The 17,813-nt window shown below is 46.4% G+C and overlaps 1 pseudogene; it reads left to right on the top strand.

The window, feature by feature from the left end:
- Positions 1-714: 714 nt before the first annotated feature.
- LOC144510904 (SWI/SNF-related matrix-associated actin-dependent regulator of chromatin subfamily A member 5-like) overlaps positions 715-17,813 on the top strand; it is a 49,750-nt pseudogene continuing 32,651 nt past the window's right edge.

The following is a 17,813-nucleotide window of genomic DNA, read 5'->3' on the forward strand; positions in this document are numbered from 1 at the left end:
CCCCCTCCCTCCCCCCTCCTCCCCCCTTCCCCCTCCCCTCCCCCTCCCCCTTCCTCCCCCTCCCCTCCCGCTCCTCCCCTCCCCTCTCCCCTCCTCCCCCTCCACTCCCTCTCCGTCCTCCTCCCCCTCCCCCCCTCCTCCCGCTCCTCCCCTCCTCCTCCCACCCTCCTCCCCCCCTCCCCCCTCCTCCTCCCCCCTCCCTCCCCTCCCCCTCTCCCTCCCCTCCCCCTCCCGCCTCCTCCTCTCCCCCCTCCTCCCCCCTCCTCCCCTCTCCGCCCTCCTCCCCCTCCTCCCCCCTCCTCCCCCTCTCCCCCCTTCCTCCTCCACCCCATCACCTCCTCCCCCCATTCCCCCTCGCCCCCTCCACCTCCCCTCAGCTCTCCCCCCTCCCCCTCCACTCTCCCCCCTCCCCTCCCCCCTCCCCCTCCCCCTCCCCGTCCCCCCTCCCCCTTCCCCTCCCCTCCCCTCTCCACTCCTCTCTCAGTCCTCCCCTCCCCCCTCCCCTCCCCTCCCCTCTCCTCCCCACCTCTCTCCCCCCTCCTCTCCCTCCCCTCCCCCCTCCCCCTCCCCTCCCCCGTCCCCCTCCCACCTCCCCCACCCCTCCCCCACCCCTCTCATCCCTCTCCCCCTCCCCGCCCCCCCACCTCCCCCCTCCCCTCCCTCTCCCCCTCCCCCCCCACCCCGCTCCCGCCTGTACTGGATGGACAGTGGGTGATGTTTATATTCAAAGTGCCTAAGCCAGAGGTGAAAGAGGAGGATCCGGCCGATGAAGAAAAAATTGTAAAATCAGTAAAGGAAGCATTTGTTTAAATTATTTTCATTTGTACATCGTTTTGTAATTCATTCATACATGGAAAGTCTCTTTGCTTTATCTTCATTTTAATTTGGATCAAGTAATTAACAAATTAGAATTTATTAGGTTATCATCTTGGGGGAACCAGCTGTGTATCACTGCCACCACCCAAATAAAGTCCAGCTTTGCTCGAGGGTGCTGGTCTTGTGAGCTTTTTGTTTTAAATTTTTCAGCTTTATCGCTCCATCTTTTAGAGCAGGAGCCGATTTAATCCTCGTCCACCAGTGCTGACTCGCAATACTTTCAGCCTGAATTTCCTCAGGAGGAATTTCAGTATCCTGACTTCACAGGGTGGTTAGTCCCATTTTTGAAAGCTGGTCCTGGCAATTGCAGTCTTTCATTAGCTGAATGATGCACATCATTCAATATTCGATAACTTAGAATATGGCCAACTTGCAGAAGGATCAAACTACTGTTAGATCAGGAATGATAACGTCCTAAGAAGACTATGATAATGTGGTAACCATAACTGATAGGTGAGATATTTGCTTCTTCAGTAAGTAGTGGCCTGCTGTACCTTTTAAAGTTGATTGATATTTCCCCGTTCCTTGTGTTGTGATGCTTTAAACTAAGCAGAGGTGTTGTGTCCTATTCGTGTTGTGGCAGTGAGGTGAATGACATTGAGGGAATATTTGACTAAGTGTGGCATCAAGAAGACCCAGCAAAATTGAACTCAGTGGGAATCAGGAAAGCTGTCCACTGGCTGGAGTCATACCTCACACAAAAGAAGATGGTTGTAAATGTTGGAGGCCAATCATCTCAGCCCCAAGACATGATTGCAGGAGTTCCTCAGGGTGGGGCCCGAGGCCCAAACTTTTTCAGCTGCTTCATCATAAGGTCAGAAGTAAGGGTGTTTACAGATGAGAATTGCACTGCGTTTTGTACAGTTTGCACCTCCTCAGATACCGAAGCAGCCTGTTCTTGCACGCAGCAAGACCTGGATAATGTTCAGGCTTGGACTGACAAGTGGCAAATCACTGTTGTACCATCCAAGTGCCAGGCAATGACCACCTCCAACAAGAGAGACTCGAGCCATTTTCCCCCTTAATAATCAGCGGCTTTACCATTGTTGAATCTTCCGCCATCAACATTCTGGGGGTTACCATTGAGCAGAAACTGAACTGAGCAGATCATTACTGAGAGCGACAAGAGTAGGTCAGTGGCTGGGAATTCTATGGCGAATGACCCACCACTTAAATCCCCAAAACCTATCCATAATCCGTAGGCAGGAGTCAGAAGTGTGAAGGAATATCCTTCATTTGGCTGGATGAGTGCAGTTCCAACAACATTCAAGACACTCGGCACCTTCCAAGGCAAAGCAGCCACTTGATTGTCACTCCATTCACCACCCATAAATTAGCAGCAGCGTCAACCAGATGCAAGATGCACTGCAGTATCTTTTCAAGGCTCCTTTGACAGCACCTTCCAAATTCATGGCCTCTAACAACTAGAACAACAAGGACAGCAGATGGAAGACAACACTAGGAGGGGCAACAGTAGACCACATGGCTCTTCGAGCCTGCTCTGCCATTCGGTTTGATCATTGCTGATCTTGGGCTTCAACTCCATTTCCCCGTCCATTCCCCATATCTCTTGATTCCTTGAGAGACCAAAAAACTGTCTATCCCAGCCTTTAAAGTATTTATGGAGCATTCACAACCACCTTGAGGCCGAGAATTCCAAAGATTCACAACCTTTGGGTGAAGTAATTTCCTCATCTTGGCCCAAAATGATTTGTCCCTTATCCTGAGACTGTGCCCCCGTGTTTTAGATTCCCCAACCAGCAGAAACAAGATGCTTGGGAACATAACTTGCAAGTTTCCATCCAACTCAAAAACAGTGCCTGGAACTATATCATTATTGCAGGGTCAAACTCTTGGAACACTCTCCCTAACAGCATTATTTGGTGTATGTACCACACAGACTGCGGCTGTTCAAGAAGGCTGCTCACCACCACCACCACCTTGAGGGTAATGGATGCCGGTCTAGCGAGTGATGCCCACATCCCATGACCCTCCTTTTTGTGGGTGCGATAAGTGGAGTTGTGGCCTTTTCAAATCAGCAATTAGTTGTCTTTTTGCATTGTTCAACTGTATAAATATAAACTGTATAAATATTCCCTCGTGGTTCATGGATGGAACGAATCATATTTTTAATCTCTCAAAATTGAACAGGTTTTGACTTTCTAAACTTGGACACTCTTGCTTTGGTTTTGCAATATCCTCTGAGCAAATGGAGCAATTTGAGCATCAGGGTAGTGCCAGCAAACCATTGGAAATGGTATCGAATAGAGGTTATTAACTACTGAGCTATTTTAGAAATATTGTGGTAGATAAAAGACTGCTTTTACCATCAGATTTTAACCACCAAGCTTCCTCCTCTTGCCCGCACAAACATTCTACTAACTTGTGCTTTTAACACTTTTTAAGGAGAGTTAAACATGAACAGTGCTAAATTTGAGGCTGGCGCGTATAGTACTATCCATATTGTGATAGTCCTGGCTCGGGACAATTCACACCTCTTTGGCCTGTGCTTGGCCCTCTCTCCACTCACGTTGTCTGTACTTGTGAAGACTTGATTGCCTGGGGACTCGCATTCTAGCCATTGTCTTGTGGATTGGGTTTGTGTCTGTGTGTGCCCTGTTTGTGAGCACAGCTCTTCGCTCACCTTGGGTGGGGAGCGAGACTCCAGGGGCTTGTGCTGCCAGATGGACCTGTTGGACTTTAACCTGGTGTTGTGAGACTTCTTACTGTACAGGGGAGGTCCCAGAAGATTGGAGAATCGCCAATGTTGTTCCTTTGTTTAAGAAGGGTAGCAAGAATAATCCACGTAATTACAGGCCAGTGAGCCTTACATCAGTGGTCGGGAATTTATTGGAGAGGATTCTTCAAGACAGGATTTATTCCCACTTGGAAATATGTGAACGTATTAGTGAGAGGCAACATGGTTTTGTGAAGGGGAGGTCGTGTCTCACTAACTTGATTGAGTTTTTCGAGGAAGTGACGAAGATGATTGATGAGGGTAGGGCAGCGGATGTTGTCTCCACGGACTTCAGTCAGGCTTTTGACAAGGTCCCTCATGGCAGACTGGTGCAGAAGGCAAAGTCGCATGGGATCATAGGTGAGCTGGCAAGGTTGATACAAAACTGGCTCGGTCAAAGAAGACAGAGGGTAGCAGTGGAAGGGTGCGTTTCTGAATGGAGGGTTGTGACAAGTGACATTCCTCAGGGATCAGTGCTGGGACCTTTGCTGTTTGTAATATATATATGATTGGGAGGAAAATGTAACTGGCTTGATTGGTAAGTTTGCGGACGACACAAAGGTTGGTGGATTTGTAGATCGCGATGAAGACCATCAGAGGATACAACAGGATATAGTTCGGTTGGAGTCTTGGGCGGAGAGGTGGCAGATGGAGTTTAATCTGGACAAATGTGAGGTAATGCATTTTGGAAGGTCTAATACAGAGAGGAAATATACAGTAAATGGCAGAACCCTTAAGAGTATTGATAGGCAAAGGGATCTGGGTGTACAGGTACACAGGTCACTGAAAGTGGGAATGCAGGTGGAGAAGGTAGTCAAGAAGGCATACGGCATGCTTGCCTTCATCGGCCGGGGCAGTGAGTTTAAAAATTGGCAAGTCATGTTGCAGCTTTATAGAACCTTAGTTAGGCCACACTTGGAATATAGTGTTCAATTCTGGTCGCCACACTACCAGAAGGACGGGGAGGCTTTGGAGAGGGTACAGAAAAGATTTACCAGGATGTTGCCTGGCATTAGCTATGAGAGAGGTTTGAGAAATTTGTTCTCACTGGAACGACAGAGGTTGAGGGGCAACCTGATAGAAGTCTACAAGATTATTAGAGGCATGAACAAAGTGAATAGTCAGAAGCTTTTTCCCAGGGTAGAGGAATCAGTTACTAGGGGGCACAGCTTTAGGATGCGAGGGGCAAGGTTTAAAGGAGATGTACAAGGCAGATTTTTCACACAGAGGGTGGTGGGTGCCTGGAACTCATTGCCGGGGGAGGTAGTGGAAGTGGATACGGTAGTGACTTTTAAGGGGCATCTTGACAAATACATGAATGGGATGGGAACAGAGGGATATGGTCCCCGGAAGGGAATGGGGTTTTAGTTAAGTCGGACAGCATGGTTGGTGCAGGCTTGGAGGGCCGAAGGGCCTGTTCCTGTGCTGTAATTTTCTTTGTTCTTTTGTTCTTTATCCTGTATGTAGAAATATAGGTTGTGTTTGAAGAGCATTTTTGAATTTACTAGCACAAAGTGAAATCTCAATTACAGTGGGAATGATTTAATAGCCCCACAGCAGCGAGGGTTGTCTTTATTCTTCTTCCCCACCTCACCCAAATGTTACTCAGTTGCCCAATTTACAAAGTAATACCAGGTGAAAGGCTGTTTTCCAAAGACACGTACTATTACGCTTCAATAAAAACAAATCTGCAGCCCCCACAAGGAGAACTGTAGATTGACTGTAGATTAAATGAGATGTGTGATGCGCGATTAAATCACTCGGGAGGCTGGATCGTACCCGGGAAATAAAGGCTTTTATTAGTAACAAGAATGGAGCATACTGCTTAACAATGGCATCTCCACATCATCAACAATACAATCCCAGACTAAAGGGTCACCAGGCAGTGCAGTGACCTTTATACTCCTACAGGTAGGTGGAGCCAACTGGAGTGTACCACAGAACAATACCAACAGGTGGAACACCCCAACCCTAACCCCAACAGTAACAACAGTAACATATGTACAAGTACCTATAGTGCTAACCATCTATGGTTCAGTACCCATAGTGCTAACCATCTATGGTTCACCACATTCACCCCTCCTTTAAAACAAAGGCCGGTGGGGCAAAAAAAACAGTACAAACTGTCTATATATTCACAAGTTCAGTCGTATCAGAGGGCCGCACCGTCTCTGTGACCTCCTCAACACTGGCGGTAGCGCCGGTTCTGGTGACCGTGATGACCCTCTCTCCAAGGCATTGTCCAGTGACTCCTCCAGAACCTCACGGACGGGTGGACCACGAGGTGGCGACAATCTCCTGGACTCAGGAACGCCCCGAGGTGGCGACAATCTCCTGGACTCAGGCAAGCTGTACACGGGAGTAAGAGGATTAAGTGGTGGTCCCGATACTGCCCGCGCCGTGTCAGGAGGGGAGATAAAGGTCAAGGGGTCCCTAACCAGAGGTGCGGGAGCGACGGGGGTTTCCAGGTCCCCTGCAGGTGCCAGATCTCGAATAGAGACCGTGTCCTCTCGCCCATCAGGATATGCCACATAGGCATATTGAGGGTTGGCGTGGAGGAGATGGACCTGTTCAACCAAAGGGTCGGACTTGCGGATCCTAACATGCCGCCGCAGGAGGACAGGTCTTGAGTACGTCAACCAAGATGGCAGTGAGGTCCCAGAGGAAGACATCCTAGGGAAGGTAAACATCCGCTCATGTGTGGTAGCGTTGGTTGCCGTACACAGGAGGGACCGGATTGAATGGAGCGCATCAGAAAGTACCTCTTGCCAACGGGAGACTGGAAGACCCTTAGACCTCAACGCCAGTAAGACAGCCTTCCAGACTGTAGCGTTTTCTCTTTCAACCTGCCCGTTACCCCTGGGGTTGTAACTCGTAGTCCTACTTGAGGCAATCCCTTTTGAGAGCAGGTATTGCCTCAAGTCGTCACTCATAAACGACGAACCCCTATCACTGTGGATATAACTGGGGTAACCAAACAGGGTGAAAAGATCCCGCAATGCTTTGATAACCGTGGCAGCGGTCATGTCTGAACAGGGAATGGCAAAAGGGAATCGGGAGTACTCGTCAACCACGTTGAGGAAGTACACATTCCGATCTGTCGAAGGAAGGGGGCCCTTGAAATCAACACTCAGTCTTTCAAAAGGGCGAGTGGCTTTAATGAGGTGTGCCCTGTCAGGTCGGTAGAAGTGCGGCTTGCATTCAGCACATACCTGGCAGCTTCGAGTTATCGACCTGACATCCTCTACGGAGTAGGGTAGATTCCGGGCCTTTACAAAATGGAAGAGCCGAGTGATCCCCGGATGGCAGAGATCATTGTGGAGGGCCTGTAGCCGGTCCTCCTGCACACTGGCACATGTTCCACGCAACAGGGCATCTGAGGGCTCATTGAGCTTCCCCGGACGGTACATGATATCATAGTTGTAGGTGGAGAGTTCGATTCTCCACCTCAAGATTTTATCATTTTTGATCTTACCCCTTAACGTGTTGTTGAACATGAACGCCACGGACCGCTGGTCCGTGAGCAGGGTGAATCGTTTTCCAGCCAAGTAATGGCGCCAATGCCGGACGGCCTCCACAATGGCCTGAGCCTCTTTTTCCACCGCAGAGTGCCGAATTTCAGGGCCTTGGAGGGTGCGAGAGAAAAAGGCGTCGGGCCTGCCCGCAGATGGAAGACAACACTAGGAGGGGCAACAGTAGACTACATGGCTCTTCGAGCCTGCTCTGCCATTCGGTTTGATCATTGCTGATCTTGGGCTTCAACTCCATTTCCCCGTCCATTCCCCATATCCCCTGATTCCTTGAGAGACCAAAAAACTGTCTATCCCAGACTTTAAAGTATTTATGGAGCATTCACAACCACCTTGAGGCCGAGAATTCCAAAGATTCACAACCTTTGGGTGAAGTAATTTCCTCATCTTAGCCCTAAATGATTGGTCCCTTATCCTGAGACTGTGCCCCCGTGTTTTAGATTCCCCAACCAGATGCTTGGGAACATAACTTGCAAGTTTCCATCCAACTCAAAAACAGTGCCTGGAACTATATCACTATTGCAGGGTCAAACTCTTGGAACACTCTCCCGAACAGCATTGTTGGTGTATGTACCACACAGACTGCAGCTGTTCAAGAAGGCTGCGCACCACCACCACCACCTTGAGGGTAATGGATGCCGGTCTAGCGAGTGATGCCCACATCCCATGACCCTCCTTTTTGTGGGTGCGATAAGTGGAGTTGTGGCCTTTTCAAATCAGCAATTAGTTGTCTTTTTGCATTGTTCAACTGTATAAATATAAACTGTATAAAATATTCCCTCGTGGTTCATGGATGGAACGAATCATATTTTTAATCTCTCAAAATTGAACAGGTTTTGACTTTCTAAACTTGGACACTCTTGCTTTGGTTTTGCAATATCCGCTTAGTAAATGGAGCAATTTTAGCATCAGGGTAGTGCCAGCAAACCATTGGAAATGGTATCGAATAGAGGTTATTAACTACTGAGCTATTTTAGAAATATTGTGGTAGATAAATGGCTGCTTTTACCACAAGATTTTAACCACCAAGCTTCCTCCTCTTGCCTGCACAAACATTCTACTAACTTGTGCTTTTAACACTTTTTATAGAGAGTTAAACATGAACAGTGCTAAATTTGAAGCTGGCACGTACAGTACTATACACATTTGTGTACTGTCCTCTAAGTAGAAATATAGGTTGTGTTTGAAGAGCATTTTTGAATTTACTATCACAAAGTGAAATCTCAATTACAGTGGGAATGATTTAATAGCCCCACAGCAGAGAGGGTTGTCTTTATTCTTCTTTCCCCACCTCACCCAAATGTTACTCAGTTGCCCAATTTACAAAGTAATACCAGGTGAAAGGCTGTTTTCCAAAGACACGGACTATTACGCTTCAATAAAAACAAATCTGCAGCCCCCACAAGGAGAACTGTGGATTGACTGTAGATTAAATGAGATGTGTTTGCACGCTCTTGTGACGTTAATACTCAATGCGTTATTTTCTTATGAACATTTTTTTTTCTTGTTCGACGGAAAGCAGACAGGGCAAATAGATTTGATTATCTGCTCCAACAGACCGAGCTTTTTGCCCACTTTATCCAACCTGCTGCACAGAAAACTCCAACGTCTCCTTTAAAGATGAAACCCGGGCGCCCTGGATTAAAGAAAGATGAGAAACAGACGCTTCTGTCGGTTGGAGAGTAAGATATCTTCCAGGCAATGTGTTTTTGGATTCATGATGCAAATTCTGAGAGATTTCAACTTGGAAAGTGTTCCTCGCGTTCGAAGGCCAAAGAGGCATTAATGTTGGGATCAAAGTAGAATGGTGGAAGGAAAGCTTTCGTTCCTCCTTGAGGTTTTGGGGCCTCGGCTTTCAGTGATTTGGATATAACTGTTTACTGCTTCATCCATATTTGCAGACTAGGTTAGGAGCAACCACAAATTGGGATCATATGATGGAGTTGCAAAGAGGGCATCGCCCAGTGAGTGGGCAAAGCTGTGGCAAATGTAGTTCAGTGTGGAGAAGTGTGAGGCCACCCACTTTGGAACTGAGAAAGGCAAATCTAAGTGTTTTCGACAAGAGAGATTAGTTGTGGAGGAGCAAAAGAGATTTGAGTTTCCATATATACAAATAACACGATATTACTGCACTGTTACAAAAGATAGTGGAATATGCTAAGAGGAAGATGGCATTTATCTCAAAATAGATTGGGATGAAAAAATGAGGAAGTTGTACAGAGCCTTAGTCAAACCTCAGCTGGAGACTGCCTTTGGTTCTGGGCAACGAACCTCAGGAAAGTAATATTGGTCTGGCACCGGAATGCTGTCCGGTCTTAGTGTTAGGTTATGAGAACATAACATGTTCCATAAATTTGGATTTCATTCCGTTGAGTTTAGAGTATTAAAGAGTGACCAAATTGAGGTGTTTAAAATGATCAGGGGATTTGATAGGGTAGATACAGAGACTAATTTCTTTTGAGGGAAATCTGGTTCAAGGGGGCACATCTTAAAATTAGAACGAGGTGAGTAAGGATTGAAAGCGAGGGCTATTTCGTTCCACTTGGTGGAAAGGTCTGCCCCAAATGGCTATGGGTGCTAAATTTTCTGAATGGATTTTTTTCTTTGTTGGGTGCACTATCAAGTGATATGAAGCAACAGCAGGCATGATTTAATTGAAGAAGCAGATGTCTGAGGTTGCATGGCCGACACCTTTTCTCTGCCTTTTTAAAGTTCAAACAGCATCTTAGTCACCAAGTGTTAAAATATCCTGCATCCGTATAACAGGCGTGGAATTCCTGTCAACCTTGCATTAAAAACACTGATGTTCTTAAATTTGTCACGTGTATGATTGAAGAGGATGTTGACAACTATTGGCACAAAAGATTATACATGTGTAATTACCTAATTAAATTAAAAAAATACTCATATGCTGTGTAATCTACCAGGGTCTTGGTCGAGTATTGACAGAACAGTAGATTTCAAAGTTTATGTTTGGAATCAACTTTAAATTAAAATAATGGCCATCTGCATGAATTGCAATTTTGAATCTTAGTTCAATAACATGCTGTACGTAGGGCATGGTGGCACAGTAGTTAGGGTGGCAGTGTGGCAGTGGTTAGCACTGCTGCCCCACAGCGCCAGGGACCCAGGTTCGATTCCCGGCTTGGGTCACTGTCTGTATAGAGTTTGCACATCCTCCCTGTGTCTGCGTGGGTTTCCTCCAGGTGCTCCGGTTTCATCCCGCAGTCCAAAGATTAGGGTTAGGTGAATTGGCCATGCTAAATTGCCCCTTAGTGTCAGGGGAACTAGCGAGGGTAAATGCATGGCATTATGGGGATAGGGTCTGGGTGGGATTGAGGCCGGTGCAGACTCCATGGGCCAAATGGCCTCTTTCTGCACTTTAGGATTCTATGTACTAATCTTCACCACAAAAGTGATGCACAATCTCCAAAATAATTTGTGCGGTGCTGTTTATTCTGAAGCGATTGTGGATTTGAAATTGACTGTAGTAACAGCTCTTTTGAAATGGTTTGGAAAGTAATAGTAACCCCTCGCACAAACCAATTCACTTTTAATTCTTAGCTATCGGCATCGTCGTACGGAACAGGAAGAGGATGAAGAGCTACTGTCAGAAAACAGCAAGACAACCAATGTCTGCACAAGGTTTGAAGAATCCCCATCATGTGTGTAAAGCCATTTTATTCATTATTTCATACATGAGTTAATGTCGCTCAGTTTTCACTCCCTTTTCCCAATTGCTTTCACATTTTCAGTCACCATTCATCGATGTGCGGTATTCAATTTTGGCAAAATTAGACTTGTGGGACATTTGAGACTGTTGTAATTAAATCTCCAAAAACAGCACCTCCCGTTCTCCTGGTTTAATTGGCTGTATTTATTGGCATAAGGGGTCTTTTTAATGGAACAATCTACTAATGCTGACAGACACCACGGGCTCACTCCAGCCTAACTTGGAATCTGACATATTTTCTGACTGGATATTATGGATATTGAGTATTTTGAGGTCAAATTCAGCATGAATAAAATGCAGGGTAAAGCTGAAAGATCTCCCTCATGCCAGTATGACATGTATTTCATATATCAGCCTTTCACCTTGCTCTTTGTTTTGTTCAGCTTTGCCCTCTCAACCAGTGCTCCCAAGGAACTGAGTTGAAACTGCTCCAACTTATTTTTCATGGGGTCCTCGCAGCCATTTTAACATGTTAGTGTGCGCCACATGAAAAGGAATCATCTGTTTTCATGAGGAATAATTGGATTATCATACAGATTGCGTACATGTAACATGCTGTCCTTTTGGTGTTGAGAATCATGTATAATCAGTTCCTTACCCTATGAAATGGTGAGCTGAATGATCTGTTCTCCCAAATGGTATTTCCCCAATCAAAGAACAAAGAAAAGTACAGCACAAGACAGGCCCTCCAGCCCTCCCAGCCTGTGCCAATCATGATGCCCTTACTAAAATAAAGAAAGAACCTTCTGTCCTTATTTGGGTCTGTATCCCTCTATTCCCTCCCTATTCATTTACCCGTTGAGATGCCTCTTAAATGTTGCCAATGTGCCTGCTTCCACCACCTCCCCTGGTCGTGCATTCCAGGCACCCACCACTCTGTGAGAAACTTCCCCCACACATCTCCCTTAAATTTTATCCCTCTCACCTTGAACCTGCGCCCCCTTGTTATTAACACTTCCACCCTTGGAAAAAAGCTTCTGACTATCCACCCTACCTATGCCTCTGATAATTTTGTACACCTCTATCAGGTCTGTCCTCAGCCTCTGTCTTTCCAATGAAAACAATTCTAGTTTATTCAACCTCTCCTCATAGCCAACACCCTTGAGACCAGGCAACATCCTGGTGAACCTTCTTTGCACTCTCTCCAAAGCTTCCATGTCCTTCTGGTAGTGTGATGACCAGAACTGCACGCAATGCTCCAAATACTCATAACATATTAAAAATCCCAGTAATGTCCATGCAATGATTTCTTACAAAGCAGTCAAAGCCCAGTAACCTGGTTCCTCACCATCATTCCTTCTCTCTGCCCTCCCAATCTTGCTCATACTTGCCTTAGTGAAGTTTAGGTGCTCTGTTTAACAGTTTATGTTTCTGTATATACTTTGGCCTTGTTTTATTGGTCAATTTAGCTGCTATAGAATGGTAGAAGTCGTGGTGAAAATCACCACCTTTGTTTTGGAGCCTGCGTCTGAACGCTGACATTCTTTATGCAAACATTGAGACCCTAATACCAAATGGATTGTGCTGCTTGCTTTTTGTTGTCTCAAGCTATCATGGTGCTTTCGGTACAATGGTTCCTGAAACAGTAATACTTTTCCTTTTGGTCATGGCACTGATTTCATTTCCCCTTAAGCTGTATTCTGTGCAGACTCTTGCAATGGTTGAAGGCTCTAAATGTTTGGGGTCTCTTCCACCGATGTAAAAGGAGGGAAACTCCGCGACTATCAGATCCGTGGACTGAATTGGCTGATTTCTTCATATGAGAATGGCATTAATGGTATCCTGACAGATGAAACGGTATGAATACACATTGATTGAAGACATAACAATTGTTTGGTGTAGGCATGTGAGATGTTTAGTTTAAAGGATTTAATAAGATAAATGTCTCTGTCGTGTACTGGTTATCACGTTCGCCCAACGTGAAAGGTTCCCGGTTCAAAACGGGGCGAGGCATTCATTATATGTATTCAAGAGGCGGCTCGGTAAAGCACTTGGGGTGAATGGGATCAAAGGTTATGTGGGGCGGGGGGGGGGGGTGGAAGCAGGATGTGGCTATTGAGTTGGATGATCCGCCATGATCGTAATGAATGGGGGAGCAGGCTCGAAGGGCCAAATGGCCTCCTCCTGCTCCTATCTTTGATGTTTCTAAATAGGGAACAAGTATCTTCTCCTGGATGTTCGAGGGTGAACCATTCAAAGATTAGCGGAAACCTGGAACGATTGTTTTCTCCTCCTTCCTGCCAAAACCTAGCTTTTTATTTTATAAAAAACTTGAGGCATGGTTAGTCTGGACATGTCAAAACTGAAACTCAGGTTTTTGTTTGATGAGTGTTAAGGGAAATGGAACCAAGGCAGATAAATGGAGTTACGATGTAGATAAGCTATGATCTAATTAACTTGCAGAACAAACTTGATGGGCCGAATGGTTTCTTCCAGTACATTTCAGAAATGCTTCAGGACAACACTGGTGAAAAAACAGTCTTTGATTCTAAGAGAATTAATTGTTTTACTTTGTTTAACAGGGTCTCGGGAAGACTTTGCAAACTATTGCTCTTCTTGGGTACATGAAACATTATAGAAACATTCCTGGACCTCACATGGTTCTAGTCCCCAAGTCTACACTGCACAACTGGATGCTTGAGTTCAAAAGATGGATACCGACTCTTCGAGTTATTTGTTTAATAGGTGACAAGGATCAAAGGGTAAGAACTGCGTTTTATATTCCCAAAAATACTGTTGGAAAATACAGCTGATGCATGGAGTTTAATTTGAAAATGCATTGCACGTTGTGGAAGTAATCCGTGCAGTGCTTGTTGGATCTCCTGCCACATGTTGGCCGACCCCAGTGGGAAAGTACAACTACCCTTGCTGCCCCAGCAACGGAACAAGAAAAAACAGCCAGGATTCTTAAAGCTGGTTGCTATCTCCACATCTGTCATTTACCAAATAGGAATTAAGTAATCCGCAAGCACTTGCTGTCAAAACCTGTGTGTGAAAAAGCTGCAAGGGTGAGGTACCAAAGGACAGACAGCATCTGTTGGGCAAGTCGCGAGAGAGTCAGTTCATTCACGGGGGAGCAAGATTCTTTTTACAACTAAACACTGACCCATAAACCATAACGGCAAATTTTGGAATACCCTCCCAAAGGGAGGGGAGTCAAACTAGAGGGCATAGGTTTAAGCTGAGAAGGAAGAGATAGGAAAGGGTCCAGAGGGGCAACTTTTTCACTGAGGGTGGTGAGAGTCTGGAACAAGCTGCCAGAGGTAGTAATAGAGGCGGGTACAATTTTGTTTTTTAAAAAGCATTTAGACAGTTTGATGGGTACGGAGGGATATGTGCCAAACGCGGGCAATTGGGACGAGCTAAGTGGTTTAAAAAAAGAGCAGCATGGACAAGTTGGGCTGAAGGGGCTTTTTCCATGCTGTAAACCTCTATGACCTTGTTTAAATTGCTGAATAAATAACCACGAGCATTGCAGTTGTGTGAACAAGCACTTTGTGTAAGAAAAGTACAATAAATGAAGGACTCATAAAACCTGGGACACAATTTTAGTAAATTTAGACTTGACAAATTGAAATTTAGTATTTGGCCATTGTTCAATCTTTAATATTAATCCTGCCTTTCACTGGATTGAATTTACTTTCGTCGACTCTCTCAAAAACATGTTTTCAACATGCATGCGGAGAATGGATCTGTCGCCAGTGTTAACGTCAGCCCTCAAGGTTCCTTGAGACTGGCTTTGGAGATCAGCTTTCCTTTGCTCTGTGTAACTAAAATCCGAGATTTGCCACGCATACAACGTTTGAGTGTAAATTTGCAAATATGTTCAATTATATTGTAATTTATTGCTCTCTCCTTGCTTTGCAACACTCTGGGCGGGATTTTCCAGCCCCATCAGTGGCAGGGAAAATCGTGTGCTGGGCTGGAACATCTTGAAGTGGTGGCACAGTGGTTAGCACTGCTGCCTCACAGTAAGAGTTTTAACAACACCAGGTTAAAGTCCAACAGGTTTATTTGGTCGCAAAATGCCTTTCGCTTTCGGAGCGCTGCTCCTTCGTCAGAAGTCTCACAGTCCAAAGAAGTGCAGGTTAGGTTGATTGGCCATGCTAAATTAACCCTAGTGTCAGGGGGGGTTAACAGGATAAATATGCGGAGTTACAGGAATAGGGCCTGCGTGGGATTGTGGTCAGTGCAGACTGGATGGGCCGAATGGCCTCCTTCTGCACTGGAGGGATTCTATTCTATTCTATTCTAACTAATACAGTCCCATAGATCCTGTCGTTAAAATTCTGCATCTATAAGCCACAAGATTCCGATGGACTGAGTCCACTCCAGTAATAGGAGATTTCATCTTCTGGACTACAGAGAGGGAGAGCTGGAGAAAGATCGAGGAGGCCATGAAATAGAAAGAAAGGGGGAGAGGGGGTGAGAGACAGACAGAGCCAGCTCCAGACAGAGAGGGATTCTATGGTTTGGAGAATAGGGCCTGGGTGGGATTGTGGTCGGTGCAGACTCAATGGGCCGAATGGCCTCTTCCTGCACTGTAGGGATTCTATGGTTTGGAGAGTTGCCAAGAGCCAATTGCCCTTTGGCCACTCTCCACCTTTGCCCGTCCTGCCCTTCACGCTGCTCACTGCTGGCGGGGCTGGAAAATCCCAACGTCAGTGTTTTATTCAGCTAAATTTGTCTGATTTATGCCTGTGATCAGATCTGTTTCTGCTGCATCCCAATTGTATTCTCGAAAAATAAATTTCTGATGTTTGGAAAACTGAAATGTAACCCACTTCTTACTTTATCAGGCAGCTTTCATCAGAGATGTCCTCCTTCCTGGAGAGTGAGATGTCTGTGTGACGTCGTATGAAATGCTCATCAGGGAGAAATCTGTTTTCAAAAAATTTAATTGGCGATATCTGGTTCTAGATGAAGCCGACAGGATCCAAAATGGGAAATCCAAGGCAAGTTTGTTTTCCCTTCATTTTCTCTGCTCTCTTCCCCATCCCGTCCATTCCCACCAGAGTTCATGGCTACCATTGTAGTGAATGCTACATTTTTCTGCCTCATCTTCAGGTGAATTGGGGAGAAACGCAGGCTTGATTTGTAGCATGGGGGCATGAGCAGGGGGCGACATGGTAGCTCGGTGGTTAGCACTGCTGCCTCACAGCGCCAGCGACCCAGGTTCGATTCCCAGCTTGGGTCATCGTCTGTGTGGAGTTTTCACGTTCTCCCCGTGTTTGCGTGGGTTTCCTCCGGGTGCTCCGGTTTCTGCCACAGTCCAAAAAAATTGCTGGTTAGGTGCTTTGGCCGTGCTAAATTCTCAGTGTAGCGAAGTGTGGTGACTAGGGGATTTTCAGAGTAACTTCATTGCAGTGTTAATGTAAGCCTACTTGTGCCACTAATAAATAAACTTTAAAACTTTGTAAACCGTGTGTCACATTCTCGGTTATATATCATGGAGTGAGGTTATTTTTGAGCAAGGTGCAGTTATGTGTGGGACCAGACAGAAAATGAGGCACAGAAGTTTGCTGCACACTGTTCCCCTGGAGAGGAGAATGCAAAGATGGGGTAAGACGGAGTGGCAAAGAACAGTAAAAAAGAATTCAGTGTGGATGGAAGTGACTGTTCTATGGTGAATGAGATCACGAAGGACAGGAAGATTGGAACACTTGTAGAGTATCCCACCCTCCCTCCTCCTCTAACCTAAAAAAAAGACCCAGTGAGAGCAGGGCTTTGGAGAAAACAGGAGGAGGAAAGGTAAGTTTAAAATTTTCATTCACTTTTTTTCCCCTGTGTGTTTAAAGGGGCAATTATGAGTGTGAGGCCAGTATGTTGTTCCCAATGTAGGATGTGGGAGGCCCTGGAGGCTCCTAGCCTCCCGGACGACCATATCTGTGCTGGGTGTGTTGAGCTGCGGTTCCTAAGGGACCATGTTAGGGAACTGGAATTGCAGCTCGAGGACCTTCGCCGGGTTAGGGATAGTGAGGAGGTCATTGACAGGAGCTATCGGCAGGTGGTCACACCGGGACCACGGGAGGAGGGTAACTGGGTAACAGTGAGGAAGGAGAAAGCTCGGTTGATGGTGAGCACCCCGGTGGATGTGCCCCTTAATAATAAGTACTCCTGTCTGAGTACTACTGGGGTGGACAGCCCACCTGGGGGAAGCAGCGGTGGCAGTGTCTCTGGAGCTGAGCCTGGCCCAGTAGTGCAAAAGGGTAAGGAAAGGAGGGTAGTGCTAATTGGGGACTCTACGGTGAGGGGGTCAGATAGGCGTTTTTGCGGACACAGACGGGACTCTCGGATGGTGGTTTGCCTCCCTGGTGCAGGGGTCCGGGATGTCTCTGGTCGAGTCCCAGAAATCCTGAAGGGGGAGGGAGAGGAGCCGAAGGTCGTGATGCATATAGGTACTGCTGACATAGGTAGGAAGAGGGAAGGGGTCATGAAAAGAGAATATAGGGAGTTAGGTAGACAGCTGAGAAAGAGGAATGCAAAGGTAGTAATCTCGGGATTGCTGCCTGTGCCGCGGGAGAGTGAGAACATGAATCGGTGGAGAATGAATGCGTGGCTGAGGGACTGGAGCAAGGGACAAGGATTTGGGTACTTGGATCATTGGGACCTCTTTAGGGGCAGGTGTGACCTGTTTAAAAAAGACGGGTGGCACTTGAATCCCAGGGGGACCAATATCCTGGCGGGAAGGTTGGCTAAGGCTACTGGAGAGACTTTAAACTAGAAAGGATGGGGGGAGGGAATCGAAATGAGGGGACTGAGAGCGAGGAGGTTAGCTCGCAAATAGATAAGGAATGTAAACAGGGTAAGAGGGAGGTTAGACGAGTGATGGAGAAGGGACGTGCTCAGGCTGAAGGTCTGAGATGTGTCTATTTTAATGCCAGGAGTGTAGTGAATAAAGTGGATGAGCTTAGAGCGTGGATTGCTGCTTCGAATT

This window comes from Mustelus asterias, chromosome 23, assembly GCF_964213995.1.
Source record: "Mustelus asterias chromosome 23, sMusAst1.hap1.1, whole genome shotgun sequence".
In the NCBI taxonomy this organism is placed as follows: domain Eukaryota; kingdom Metazoa; phylum Chordata; class Chondrichthyes; order Carcharhiniformes; family Triakidae; genus Mustelus; species Mustelus asterias.